Here is a 16844-nt window from a genome sequence, read left to right as displayed (position 1 = left end):
GGTCAGGCATGTGGGGTTGCCCCCACATCTGGTCTTTGCTAGTCATAGCTAGTCATAGCTGCAGCATCTGCCGGACAGATACTACACTGTGATCTTGTCCCGAAGGCCAAAAACAGTAGTTTGGATTTATTTGCTTCCCCACTGAGCAAATTAGGCACAAGGCCGTTTTTTAATGTGGAGAGAGAGGAAGGGGGAGGGAAAGGGGGATCCTGCTCCCGAGAGGTGGGAAATGGGAGCTGGATAGTAACTGTGGTCGTAGGGTGATCCCTACCTTGACCAAGTTCAGATATGTGGGGTTACCCCCACATATGGTCTTTGCTAGTCATAGCTGATCTTTGCTTGCAGCATCTGCCGGAACAGATACTACACTGTGATCTTGTCCCGAAGGCCAAAAACAGTAGTTGAATGTTATTGATCATGTTATCATTGAAAATTTTAGAATATCTACGATACTAATGGATTTATATTTAGGGTAGATGGTGATATTTTTAGTTTTTCTTCTTCAGTGTTCTTATCAAGGCTTGAGAGTATGATCTATCTTACTGTTATAACCCTCTTAAATGGTTATGAGGTAAACAGAATGTGGAATAAGGTAAGAACATGTATTACAAAAACATACAAAAAGATCGGTATTCCGTCTAACCGGTGAACGACCGAGGGCGGTCCACCGAATATCGACTTCCACCTTACGGCTTGATCATCCGGAATTTAATGAGTGTGGAATAGTCTATGATTGGGTAACACATGTTAGTTTCATCCCCCCCCCTCCAAGCTGATAACCCCTAACAGTGTATCAGTATTTTTTTTGGGGGGAGGGGGGTTTAACCATGTATGGTTCGGTGATTTTCCTTTGCTTATCCGAATGTCGTGAACAATGCAAATGAAAAAATTACAAAAATGAAAATATTTTCTCAACCTACTTTTCCAATGTTATTTTTTCCGAGTTCGCAATTAATGTTTCTTACTTGCGGCCTTCGTCGTTTCGTTGTTTTCTTTTATTTCAGTGTACTTATTTGGTTTTCGCGATTTCCTGTTTCTTTGGGTTTTTCGTCAATGTTTTTTAACACTCTCTTGTTTGACTCAGCTTTCTGCTGTGCGTTGTTTTTTTTTTTTTTTTTTAATCCTTGTTAAATGAATCCTGAGGGTATTTTAAATTCGAGTGTCCTCTGCGATGTTCTTCGTCGCCACTGTTATAGCCCTGTTAAAAGGTTATAAAGAAAAACAAAATGCTAGAATCATGTAAAAAAAAATGTATTACAAAAACATACAAAAAGGTCAGTAGTTCTTCTAACCGACAAACGACGTTGGGTTGTCCACTGGATATCGACTTGGTATTTATTTGTTTCCCTACGAAACAAAATGTGACACAAGGTTGGTTTTATGTGGGAGATAACCAACTCTCCTCAAAAGAGGATTCTGCAAAAATGAAATTGTCTTAGTATAGAAGGGGTTCTCCCTCCATTGAGTGAGGAAAATAAATTTGACTGCAGCATCTGAGCAGACAACACATTTCAGTTACCAGTCCAGGTCGAGGACCGAATATCAACTGCAACCTTACGGCTTGGTTTTCCCGAACTTATTGAGTGTGGAATAGTCTATGAGTAGGTAAGACAGGTTAGTTCCGGTAAAACACTTACTTTTTTCTCACCTAATACAGTGATTAATCCATTTTTTTCCCAATGATATTAGTGAAGTTGTTATGCACTTATTTTGAGAGAAATCTGACAAGACAAGCGTACAGTTTGATTCAGTAACGACAGTACAATTACAATCAGCAGACTTCCAACACCTTATGAGAAACAGCAAAAATTAAAACAAAAAAGAATAAAAAATAAGTATTTCCTTGTACCTTGGTCTTATTTGTGTTCTTACATTTGGTATTAAATATTACAATCTTCATTTTTAAGAAGTTTATGTATAGCTTACAAGTTGATGTGCCAAGAATATGGATAAGAAAATAGCTAAGTTACTAATAAAATTTATCTGAAAAATCTTCTCCATTTCTACTTCTACCTTTCACTTTCCGTCCTCCTCTCTCGCAACAGTTCAATAAAATATAGGGGAAACAACAGAAAAACTTAATGTTTGACTAGTTTCGGCGTTGTTCTATGAAACAGTTACCATTAGGAATTTGAAAAGCTACGGATTGTGCCCCATCATGGATGCATTTCATTCCTACTGACCTTAAGTTGATATATATATATATATATATATATATATATATATATATATATATATATATATATATATATATATATATATATATATATTATTGGTAGTATTGTTTAGTTATTTAAACAAAAACAAAAAAAGGCACAATGTGTCTACCAAAGAGTGCTTAATGTTTAGACAGAGCAATATGAATATGTTGAATATGAAAACTAGTGGCTACACATATGCAAATATGTTTCAGTGACCACCCTGAGGGAGATATTCTTGGCCTGATGAGTGATTTTCCCTAGCAGAGTGGTCACTGAAACATATTTGTATATGTGTAGCCACTAGTTTCCATATTCAACATATATATATATATATATATATATATATATATATATATATATATATATATATATACTTATAGTTGAATAATAATTATTCTTTTATTACCTTCAGACACTAGTGTTTCATGCTTATGCAATTATAAGTATAGGAAGTGACAGTACCTGTCAGTCGGGAGATACAAACCCAGCCACCTCTATTTGCTAATCCTTTAACTCCGGCCCACCAAAGAATTGCCACGGGAATTAAGAGAATTATAAACTAATAATCGCAGAATAAAATAGTTTTTTTTTTTTGTTTTACACTTTGCATTACATAATTGAGTTTTGTAAATGGTATTAACATCAATATTTGGGCAATTTTAGATGAGAATTGCAGTATCTATAGACAGTCAGATCTGCTTTCACAATGCTCCTTGAAGACAATTTCAATGAAGGCTTACTTACACAAAAGTAAAATTTGTTTAAATGCGTACTATTTCGCGTCCTTTTGACTCTAGCAATATTTGTTTCGCTTGCTCTGATCTATTTGTTCGACTTGTCGCAATAATTAGAGTTTCTTTCCTATTACTTTGAACACGTCCTAGTACGAATCCACTCCATATTAAAACAAACACTATAGATTTAAACTCATATTAAAAACAAATACTAAAGATTTAAACCAATATTAAAACAAACACTACAGATTTAAACCCATATTAAAAACAAATACTATACATTTAAACTCATATTAAAAACAAATACTATAGATGAAAAACCATATAAAAAATACGATAGATTTTACCCATGATAAAAAGATATGCTATAGATTTTAACCCATATTAAAAACAAATACTATAGATTATCACCCATATTAAAAACAGATACTATAGATTTAAACCCATATTAAAAACAAATACCATAGATTAAAAACCATATTAAAAGCAAATATAAAAGATTCAAACCCATAATAAAAACAAATACTATAGACTTAAACCCATATTAAAACAAACACTATAGATTTAAACCCATATTAAAAACAAATACTATAGAGTTACACCCATAATAAAAAATAACATAGATTTAAACCCATATTAAAACAAATACTATAAATTTAAACTCATATTAAAACAAATACTAAAGATTAAACTCATATTAAAAACAAATACTATAGATTTGAACCCATATTAAAACAAACACTATAGATTTAAACTCATATTAAAACAAACACTATAGATTTACACCCATATTAAAACAAATACTATAGATTTAAACTCATATTAAAAACAAACACTATAGATTTACACCCATATAAAAACAAACACTATAGATTTAAACTCATATTAAAACAAACACTACCGATTTAAACTCATATTAAAAACAAACACTATAGATTTACACCCATATAAAAACAAATACTATAGATTTAAACTCATATTAAAAAAACACTACCGATTTAAACTCATATTAAAAACAAATACTATAGATTTAAACTATATAAAAACCAATACTATAGAATTACACCCATATTAAAGCAAATACTATAGATTTAAATTCATATTAAAAACAAATACTATAGATTTAAACTCATATTAAAATAAACACTATAGATTTAAACTCATATTAAAAACAAATACTATAGATTTAAACTCATATTTAAAAAATACTATAGATTTAAACCCATATTAAAACAAATACCATAGATAATAAACCATAGTAAAAGCTAATACTATAGATTTAAACCCATATTAAAAACAAATACCATAGATTAAAAACCATATTAAAAGCAAATATTAAAGATTCAAACCCATAATAAAAACAAATACTATAGATTTAAACCCATATTAAAAACAAATACTATAGTAACACCCATTATAAAAAATACCATAGATTTAAACCCATATTAAAAAATACTATAGATTTAAACTGATATTAAAAACAAATACTATAGATTTGAACCCATATTAAAACAAACACTATAGATTTAAACTCATATTAAAACAAACAGTATAGATTTACACCCATATTAAAACAAACACTATAGATTTACACCCATATTAAAACAAACACTATAGATTTAAACTCATATTAAAACAAACACTATAGATTTACACCCATATTAAAACAAACACTATAGATTTAAACTCATATTAAAACAAACACTATAGATTTACACCCATATTAAAACAAACACTATAGATTTAAACTCATATTAAAAACAAATACTATAGATTTACACCCATATTAAAACAAACACTATAGATTTAAACTCATATTAAAAACAAACACTATAGATTTACACCCATATTAAAACAAACACTATAGATTTAAACTCATATTAAAACAAACACTATAGATTTACACCCATATTAAAAAAAACACTATAGATTTAAACTCATATTAAAAACAAATACTATAGATTTACACCCATATTAAAACAAACACTATAGATTTACAACCATATTAAAAAATACTATAGATTTAAACTCATATTAAAAACAAACAGTATAGATTTAAACCAATATTAAAACAAACACTATAGATTCAAACTCATATAAAAAACAAATACTATAGATTTACACCCATATAAAAACAAACACTATAAATTCAAACTCATATTAAAACAAATACTATAGCTTTAAACCAATATTAAAACAAACACTATAGATTTAAACCCATATTAAAAACAAATACTATCGATTTACACCCATATTAAAAAAACACTATAGATTTAAACTATATTAAAAACAAATACTATAGATTTACACCCATATTAAAGCAAACACTATAGATTTAAATTCATGTTAAAAACAAATACTGTAGATTTACACCCATATAAAAATAATTATAATAGATTTGAACTCATATTAAAAACAAATAATATAGATTTACACCCATATTAAAATTAATACTATAGATTTAAACTCATATTAAAAACAAATACAGTAGATTTACACCCATATTATAACAAACACTATAGATTTAAATTCATATTAAAAACAAATACTATAGATTTAAACTCATATTAAAAACAAATACTATAGATTAACACCCATATTAAAAACATATTCTATAGACTTAAACTAATATTAAAAACAAATACTATAGATTTAAACTCATATTTAAAAAATACTATAGATTTAAACCCATATTAAAACAAATACTATAGATTTAAACTCATATAAAAACAAATACTATAGATTTAAACCAATATTAAAAACAGATACTATAGATTTAAACCCATATTAAAACAAATACCATAGATAATAAAGCATATTAAAAGCTAATACTATAGATTTTAACCCATATTAAAAGCAAATACTATAGATTTAAACCCATATTAAAAGCAAATATTAAAGATTTAAACCCATATTAAAACAAACTATATAGATTTTAACCCATATTAACAACAAATACTATAGATTTAAACCCATAATAAAACAAATACTATGGATTAACCCCCATACTAAAAACAATTACTATAGAATTAAACGCATATTAAAAACAAATTCTATAAATTTTAACCTATACTAAAAATACTATAGATTTAAACATATATTAAAAACAAAAGCAATAGATTTATACCTATAATGAAAACAAACACTATGGATTTAAACTCATATTAAAAACAAATACTATAGATTTACACCTATATTAAAACAAATACTATAGATTAACACTCATATTAAAAACAAATAATATAGATTTACACCCATATTAAAAACAAACACTATAAATTCAAACTCATATTAAAAACAAATACTATAGATTTAAACCAATATTAAAACCAACACTATAGATTTAAACCCATATTAAAAACAAATACTATAGATTTAAAATAATATTCAAACAATTACTATAGATTTAAACCAATATTAAAAACAGATAATATAGATTTAAACCCATACTGAAAACAAATACTATAGATTATAAACCATATTAAAAGCAAATAATATAGATTTTAACCCATATTAAAAGCAAATATTAAAGATTAAAACCCATATTAAAACAAACACTATAGATTTTAACCCATATTGAAAACAGACACTATAGATTAAAACCAATATTAAAAACAAATACTATAGATGTATACACATATTTAAAATATACTATAGATTTATACCCATAATCAAAATAAATACTACGGATTAAACCCCATACTAAAAACAACTACTGTAGAATTAAACGCATATTAAAAACAATGCTATAAATTTTAACCAATACTAAAAATACTATAGATTTAAACGTATATTAAAATCAAATGCAATAGATTTATACCTATAATAAAACAAATACTATAGATTTAAACCCATATAAAAACAAATACTATAGATTTAAACCAATATTAAGAAACCAATACTATAGAATTAAACCCATATTAAAACAAATATAGTAGATTTAAACCCATATTAAAACAAACACTATAGAGTTATACCCATATTTAAAACAAATACTATAGATTTAAACCCCCTATAAAACACATACTATATATTTACCGCCATATTAAAAACAATACTATAAATATAAACCTATATTAACACAAACACTATAGATTTAAACACATATTAAAACAAATACTATAGATTTAAACACATATTAAAACACAAGATATAGATTTAAACTCTTGATAAAAACAAATACTATAGATTTAAACCCATACTGAAAACAAATACTATAGATTGAAATCCATATGAAAAACAAATACTATGGATTGAAATCCATATGAAAAACAAATACTATGGATTGAAATCCATATGAAAAACAAATACTATGGATTGAAATCCATATGAAAAACAAATACTATGGATTTTAACCCATAATAAAAACATATTATTGATTTTAACCGTATTAAAACAAATACAATAGATTTAAACCCATATTAAAAACCAATACTATAGATTTAAACCCATATTGAAAACAAATACTACAGATTTAAACCCATATTGAAAACAAATACTATAGATTTAACCCCATATTAAAAACCAATACTATAGATTTAAACCCATGAATAAAACATATACTATAGATTTAACCTCATATTAAAACAAATACTATAGATTTAAACCCATAAATAAAACATATACTATAGAGTTTACCCCATATTAAAAACAAGTACTATAGATTTAAACCAATATTAAAAGCAAATACTAGATTTAAACCAACATTAAAAGCAAATACTAGATTTAAACCCATACTATTTTACATCCTTTTTGCTTGCTCTTTTTACTGTTTGTTTTGCTTGCTCTGATCTATTTGTTGAATTGTTGCAATTTTTAGAGTTTCTTTCCTATGATTATGAACACGTCCTAGTACGGATCAACTCGTCGGTAGTAAGTTGAATTCAGTTCATTTTAATAATGTACTAACTGTGACAGTTTTAAAAATCATATTAACTTTGACCTTGAAAAATCGGGTCGTCCATGCAACGTTTAAGAAGTAGACGATAATTATATTTTCTGAGCTAAAACGAAACAGAATTGCCAGATATTGCGTTTGTTGGGTATAATTAGGCATTTAAATAAAGCCTAAGTGTTTGTGAATAACTGCCCGAGGACAAACCACTTAAGCAAATAGCAAAAGGAAAAAGTTCAAATTGGAGCGAGAAGCGGATTTTTTTTCAAAACTGTTATGTTAGAAAGTTTCCTATATCTGTTTATATAACGTTCCTATTTACTTGCCTCCCCACGAGGGCAGTGTTAGACACAAGGTCGGTTTTTAATGTGGCGAAAATCCAGCTCCCCAAAGAGGGGAACTCTGGAAGAAATAAAAATTAAAATTGCCTCAATCATGAAAGATTTCTCCTCCACTGACCGAGGACAGAAAAGGTGAAGTGTAGCATCAGAACAGATACTACGCTGTGATCTTGTCCCAAAGAAGGCCAAGTCTATGTGTATATATTTCTATCTTTAGGCTTTATTCAAAAACTAATTAACCTATGATTATAATTTTTGGAACATAACTGCTTAGTTTTAGGATGGGTAATGTAGACTACGTTTAATTTACTTTATTTTATGCAGAGGCGGGATGAGATGGATGTGCCATTCGTGAAAATTTAGAAACCTCTCATAGTTTACATATTTACAATAAGTATTAAATATCAATTCACTATCGGGCAACTCGGTGTTGCTCGATCATGTAATACGCTTAAACATGATATTTGAATCAATCCCCTAATGATTATTACATATTAAGACTAATAATTTGCGTAGTGAACTACTTCGTAATATATATATATATATATATATATATATATATGCAATTTCCGTTTTAGTCTTTAAATATTCCTATCTATCTAATATATCAATCTAACCACACAATCATATTCTGTATGTATTTTACTATATGCATTTACTTACATTCTTACTTGCTTTATCCGGAATTTGCAGATATCGGCCATCCTCTCCCCTTAATTTAATTTTTTTTTATTACTTTTTTATTTAAGATTTATTTTTTATTTATTTTTATTTTTTTTCATTTAGTGTCTTTTAACAACTCTTGCTGGCATTTTCTTAAGTAATAACCTGTACATTTCAGCTGACCTATTTTTGCCCTATATGTTTCGCACCTTTTAACATCATTTTGTCTGGATCATTTTGACATTTGCTTTTCTATTTTATATTTAATTATATCACCATTTAATTTTTTTCTCTTCTTCACTGATTTTTTCTCTTCTTCTTCATTGATCTTTCTTAATTAAATTTTGTCTCGGCCGCCGTGTCAAACGCATATCTTATTTTTCTTTTATTAATATTATTTGAATTTTTCCCCCTTTTCCTTGTACATATTTGTAAATTATTCCATGGATTTCGGCCTTTTGAATTATTTTGGACCATCTTCCAATTACATTATTTCCTTTGATTTTACGAATGGAAATTCAATTAACTTTCTTGGATTTATATTTTTTGAATTTTACTGTCATTGGATAATTTACCTTCTACCAGACTATCCATTCACGTGTAATCACCTTTTTCTTCACCATATTTCCTCTGCTTCACTTTTTGTTATCAAGTAAGATCTTTGACTTACTTGCAGTTTCATCAAATACTTTTGTATGCAAAATCCGATCCAGCATTTTGCTAATTCATACCCTCTGATTAGAAGGAAAGATTTCTTCGAAACTCCGCGAATTAAGGACTACCCACTTATCAAGTGTTTCCTTTTCAAATTAAATATGTTTTTAACTCTTTTTCAAAGTTTTTTTTAACATGTTTTATTAACTATTTACTCTTATATATACATATATATACATATATATGTGCATATATATATATTTATAATGATAGAGTCGTGCATCAAATTCCGTCTGTGCTTGTTTACAATATCACGTCAGCTGATATTTGGGCTTGCTGATGAATGACATGAAAAAGTAACACCTGGTTAATGTTTAGTTTTAAAATATGCAAACGAAGAAATGATGTGCAGTGATTTTAAATAGTGCGTTTTCTTTTATTGTGAATTGCACTCACTGATAAGAAAAAATTAAAATAAAATGGTGAGGTACACACAGAATTGAACAGGGGATCATTCGATCTGTAGTCAACTGCTCTACAACTATGCTTTATCTCCAGATTATAATAATCCTGTTGTTTTTTTTAAAGAAATGATTTGCTGAAATTTTATAATCTCCCTTGACCGGTGTAACGTAAAATATTCCTCTGTAAAAATTTTCTTTTTTATCTATAAGATAGAAAAGCTATTTTTAAGATCGGATTTTTTTTTATTTTCGATACTTATCCTACGAATTTCTGTACAAACCATATCTAAAACCACTTCTAGACATATAAATAATCTTAGTGTGAAATTTGCAAAAGATAGCATCAGCTGTTTCGGAACTTATGGGGAAGTAACTCACACGCACACAAAATAACAAAAATGACGAAGTAAGTGTTCTGTATTCGAATTATTTCTTACACACACACACACACACACACACACACACACACACACACACACACACATTAAGGCTTTCAGTCGGCTGGTCTTTTGTCAATTTTTTTTCTCCCATCCATTTCTTTTATCAATTATCATGTCCGTAATTTTAATAATGACTCAACTTATCCTTTTGAACCATCTAATATATATATATATATATATATATATATATATATATATATATATATATATATATATATATCTACAGGGTGACCCCCCAAAAAACAAAAGCTAAATGGAGGCCAGCTAGAACATATGCTGTAGAACGGAGAAAAAAAGGCCAAAGACCCTAGTTTTTTTATGTGATGTTTGAATATAATAAACTAGCTATGACCAAAGTTTCATTTCATTCGGACAATACACTAAGAAACGGGGCCTAATTAGAGTTGGGTCCAGTTTTTTGGGGTCATCTATACATATATATATATATATATATATATATATATATATATATATATATATATATATATATATATATAGTCCTGGTCAAAATCATAAGACCACTTAAGAAATTAAGAAATCTGCTTCATTCGAAACCTTAACCCTGATCTAATAACTATTTTTTAAAAAACATTTTCACCTGGTCATAATGATAAGACCACTGATAATTTATTTAACAAAAGGCAATTATAAATTACTAAAAAAGGGTCTCAGTATTTAGTATAGCCTCCATTATTACGAACTAGCGGGGGTACCCGGCGTTGCCCGAGTGTTTGTTTCCGGGACGGGGGGAGGAGTTTTAAAAAATGTTATGGTAGGTAAGTAGGAAGGATCAAACCCGGAGTCATGAGTAAAAGTAGGAAAATAAAGTGTGAAAAAAAAAAAAAAAAAAACATCTGCAACGTTAACAGTTCGGCCACCAAGAAAAGTCCATTCCAGTTGTTTAGGAAAAAAAAAAAACGACTACGGTAGGTCGGCGCGAACGTGAAAATATAATGTGAAGTGTCCAGCACGCTAACCACTATGCCACAGAGCACTGCAGCTTAGTTTAATGATTTTAAATAACTTCACATGAAAGAACTACGAAGCCAAACCGGTGTTCTCTTCTCAACTGTTCCTTGTGAACGATCCCCAAACGGTGTTAAGTGGTGGCAGGGGGAGGAGGAATTTATTAGAGAGAAAATATTTTACCACTTCCATTGATCTTAACCGATTTTGGCCGTGACTTCCCAGCAGAAAAAGTATAGAAATCTAAGATTATCGAGGAATTTGAGAAATAATAAGCCTATAACACACCTCAGATATTGTTCTGCCGTTTGTGCATATTATATTTGCATGAAATATCTTGATTTTTAATCCTATTAATGTCAAAATCCCACGGGAAAAAATGAGTTCATTTTATTTATATAGAGAAGAAGAGATTACTTCAAAAATCCTCTTCAGCGTGCTTGCAACTAAGTTTTTTATCAGTTGCGAAGGAATTTTATCCCATGTACTGAAAACTGAATCAGAAAGTTCCTTTATCGAATCATACTGGGTTCCATCCTTGAACACTTCTTTTGCCATCCATCCCCAAAGATTTTCAATGGGATTGAAGTCAACAATTCTATATTATTTGAAGAAAAGTATTCTCGTGCTTGTCGAGAAGTGTGTATCGCAGCTTTGTCTTGCTGGAAAATCCAATTTCTTCCAAACAGACGTGGACCTTCAGTCCTGATAGAAGCATTTTCAAGCATTGAAATGTACATCAATGATGTTTGCCGGCCTTTCACTACTTACAACTTTAGGGTCCCAGCTGACGAGAAAGCACCCCAGATCATTAAAAACCCTCCTCCACTATGCGGAGTTGAAAAAAAGTCTCTTTGGCCAAATTTTTATCATGCCAATAGTGTTGAAATTCATCTGGACCATCTAAATTAAACTTTTTCTCATCGGAGAAAATTACATTTTCCCACTTCTCCTCATCCCAAGTCTGGTATTTGGCGGCATATTTAAGTCGGTTAGTTTTGTGCTGTTCAAGAAGACGTGGTTTCTGGAGTCGCGTTAAATGATTGAAACCTTTCATTTTCAGATGCCTTCTGATGGTTTTAGGACTACATTCTGCTGCGGTTTGGCTTTTCAATCGACTTGAGCTCATACTGGAGTTTGTTTTTTTTAACTTCTTCTGATACGGCGATCCAATGATGGGGTTATTTTTTTATTTTTTATTTTTTTGGTCGACCTGGGCTCTTTTTGTGCGCATATTGATCTGGATTTCTTAAAAATTTGTGATAACCGTTTTGCTACGATTCACTTCGTTTGCAATGGATCTATGGGAGAGTCCACCCCTATTAAGCTCTAAGACACTCCCTCTCTCAAACTCTGATAATGGTTTCTCTTTTGCCATTTATAATTTAGTAAGATGTTTTTATCCACTAACAAGTTGCTTTTAGTAACATAGAAAGCTTTTCGTATTCGTCTTTTCAACACTAGCCGATTTTATTAAAGTGGTCTTATCATTTTGACTAGGTGAAAATATTTGTTTTTTAAAAAATAATTATTAGATCAGGATTAAGGTTTCGAATGAAGCAGATTTCATTTTTCTCCATCATATTTTCCCTTTTGGTAATGGTTTCAACCATTTGTTTGATTAAAATTCGATAATATGCGTAAACGCTTACTTTCTTAAGTGGTCCTATGATTTTGAACAGGACTATATATATATATATATATATATATATATATATATATATATGTGTGTGTGTGTCATCCAGGTACAGTACTGCTTTGCTGTATCATCAGTACGACAAGACAAGCAACAATCTGAAATCAGGTTTGTAAATCAACCGCCTAGACGACAGTCGGTGCATCTAACCGTTACGCTATTCGGCTGCTGCTAGGACGGGAATATGAATTAACAATGTTCAAACATTATCCATACGCCTAAGCTTCATTTGTTTACATAAATAGCATCGCTTAATACGCTCATGGCAGTTTGTTTAACACTTCCCAATATGCTTAACCCAATCTAGGGAGCATTATAGTCTTCCACATACAGTACTGTTTCGCTGTATCACAGCTCATCAGCGCGGCTCGACCAGCAACTACCTCAGGCCAAGTTGGAAACTCCATCGCCTAGACAACAGTCGGCGCTTTAATATATATATATATATATATATATATATATATATATATATATATATATATATATATATATATATATATATATATACTAGTCTACCCATTGGCTCTTAAAGGGTAAGATGAAAAATGTTACAAAAAAGTTATTTGGAGATTATATTGTCTTGAGAAAACATTTTTTTAAGTTATGAGTGAAAAAAAAACTTATGAAGCCTCCAGAACACTATTGCAATCACTAATTAAAATGAAGGAGGCCTTATCACAAGCACTACTAAAACCAAGTTTCTACCTCCATGCTCCTTGAAGATAATTTTTTTTTTTTAGGTAAGGCCTGAAATAAATAAATCGTCAGAAGCCACATAAGCGCTACTAAAACAGTAAATATGGTTATAAATATGATTATAGTTATATATTGTATATTTATATGTAAATCATATTTTTTTACTCAACGGGGTTAAATTACATTAATTTGGATTGAAAACACATTAAAAAACGATTAAACAAAAAATATTGATGACCTTGTTTAGCTTTTGAACAGCAGCAGTGGCTTGTAATATCGGACTTAAGAAGCGGCGGCCAAGAAATAGATAAGCAGACGAATTTTTTAAAAACCAAAAGTCACAAGCCGGATTGACAAGCACTGAAACTTACCTGAATTTAATAATTATATATATATATATATATATATATATATATATATATATATATATATATATATATATATATATATATCCTTAAATAGGGATTATGAATACATCTATACATATATATGTAAAAAAACTAGTTTAGTGTCCAAACATTAGCTATTTTTGGAATATTTTTAAATAATATAATAAAATTTGTTCAAATAGTTAGGAAACAATTGTTACACATAATGAAATACAATATATGATGTTCTTATTTTATATTTAGTTGTCTTGATTTTGCCAAAATATTTTATATATATATATATATATATATATATATATATATATATATATATATATATATATATGTAAACTCCTATAAATGTGGAATATTTTGTGTATTGATATTCATATTACAAACATTTGTTTCTATTTATTTGAAAGAAAATATAACTTAGTTATATATGTATCGTGGAATTGCATTCAGCTGCAAAAGAACTAACTAATTGGCAAATTCTTTTAAACATTCTTTTAATTAATTAGTTATTTCGATTTTCTTATAAGATGATCATCTTTAGTTTAGTATTACGTGAAATTATATCAATGCAGATATTCTACATGATTTATACTTGCGTAATATTTGCATAAAAAGGTTACAGTAAACACCCACTTTTTCAATATATATTTATGTATGCGTATATATATTAGTTTTAAAACTTTGCCTACCAAACTTCTCCAAGAGTTTATGGTCTACAGATATGAAACTTAATATATGTAGTATTTGAACTCATGCGAAACGTAATATTTGGGTTGTAGCCGGGAAAATCAATGCAAAAGTGAGAAAATTAATGAAATGGAATTTTCCATGTGAAGGTAGCACGATTGCATTACGAATATTGATGAGTAATGCAATAGCTATTGGTTCATGTTTTAATTTTTAGCATTTCAGCAAACATGTCTTCATAGATCAGACATGAACGTCAAAGGAAAAAAGGAAATCGTAAACTAAACGTTTTGGTTTCGATTATCTTTTTAAATCATTACTATATATTGGGTCCAATGTCATCTATATATTAATACGATAGCGTGTGTGTGTTCTTTAGTGTGTCACGCTTTCCGGCAAATTGCATTGTTTGAGATTTAATTCCAGAATACTCATTAATTCCGGAATACACATTTACAAACGCTCCAGGCGGCATTCGATTAACATGTTCTCACCGCTATATTTGTTTTTAATTCTATAAAATTTATGGTTTTATCTTTCTGGTAAATGCATAAGTTGTTATTGATTTTTAGTTATTCCGTAGTAAAAAACGATAACACAGATCTCTCGGCCGGCGGACGCAATAAGTTTTCTTATTTAAAATATTTGGGACAAAAATTGATGCATCACTTTAGTTCTATATTTTGTAATAATATCTACAGCAGTTATTTGTTTGTTGGTTTTTGTTATTGTTTATTTTTTTACATTTTTATTGTTTGAGAGAGAGGGAGGGAGAGAGAGAGAGAGAGAGAGAGAGAGAGAAAGTGAGTGAGGGGGGACCGAAATAGACTGACCGACCGATGCTGGAGTTTTCGTAATTTAAAATATTATTGCTACTAGTAAATTTTCATTTGTGTATGTGTGTGTGTGTGTGTGTGTGTGTGTGTGTGTGTGTGTACTTACGCTCATCTATGTGTGTGGGTATGTCTCTGTGTGTGTGTAATTCCAGAATACATATTAATTTCGGAATACACAGTCCTATATTTTGTAATAATATCTACAGCAGTTATTTGGGTTTTTTTTCCATTTTTTATTATTTGAGAGAGAGAGAGAGAGAGAGAGAGAGAGAGAGAGAGAGAGAGAGACCGACCGACCGACCGATGCTGGTGTTTTCGTTATTAAACATATTATTGCTACTACTATATTTTCATTTGTGTGTGCGTACTTACGCTATATATATATATGTGTGTGTGTGTGTGTGTGTGTGTGTGTGTGTGTGTGTGTGTATGTGTGTGTGTATGCATTCAAAATAGCGTAATGTAAATTTATTATAATGTGTTGACAGCTTCTCTTCCAATTTTCGGATTTTTAATCATGTCAAAACACAATTAATTTCCTTTTGATGGATCGATTGTTGCTATTTCTTCTGATGAGATGAGGGCAAAATAGATTCACTGGTTGATATAATAATCAAGGGATTGATTTTGTGTTACGAAACAGATACTGTCAAGAATTGTAAGTGTCAACTAAATTAAAGGAATAAATTGTAAAATGGTCAACGTCGGGAACTGTGGAATATAGACTTTTGTCATTCATTCAATATATACATATATATACATATATACATATATATATACATATATACATATATATGTGATGATTGCAACTTCTTGTCAGACGAGTGCCACTCCCTCAGACATTTAAAATCCATGAGCCCAAGGCCTGAGGGAGTATCTATACAAAGATGATGTTACAGAGTCTTAGCTTTGTACGACAGTTAAGTCTCTCTCTCTCGGTTCAAAATGTTGAGATCCAGCAACAAGCAAGAGCAAGATAGCCAGCAAAAAATTAAACTGCAGACCAGCTAAATGCGGGTACTGGTCTCCCGCTTTATGGTTTTTTAAATCATAGATTTGCTTCTCCTAGAAACGTTGCCTTCACCACGGCTTACAGGAGCCCTCTCCACCCCAATACACATATACACACACACAAATATACATGGTGCTAGTTTGCCGTTGACCCAGAAAAAGAGTTCATTCGCCCTTT

This window comes from Euprymna scolopes, chromosome 1 (genome assembly GCF_053919585.1).
Source record: "Euprymna scolopes isolate OS-2025 chromosome 1, ASM5391958v1, whole genome shotgun sequence".
NCBI classification, from domain to species: Eukaryota; Metazoa; Mollusca; class Cephalopoda; order Sepiida; family Sepiolidae; genus Euprymna; species Euprymna scolopes.
Note: the sequence above shows the minus strand (reverse complement) of the source record.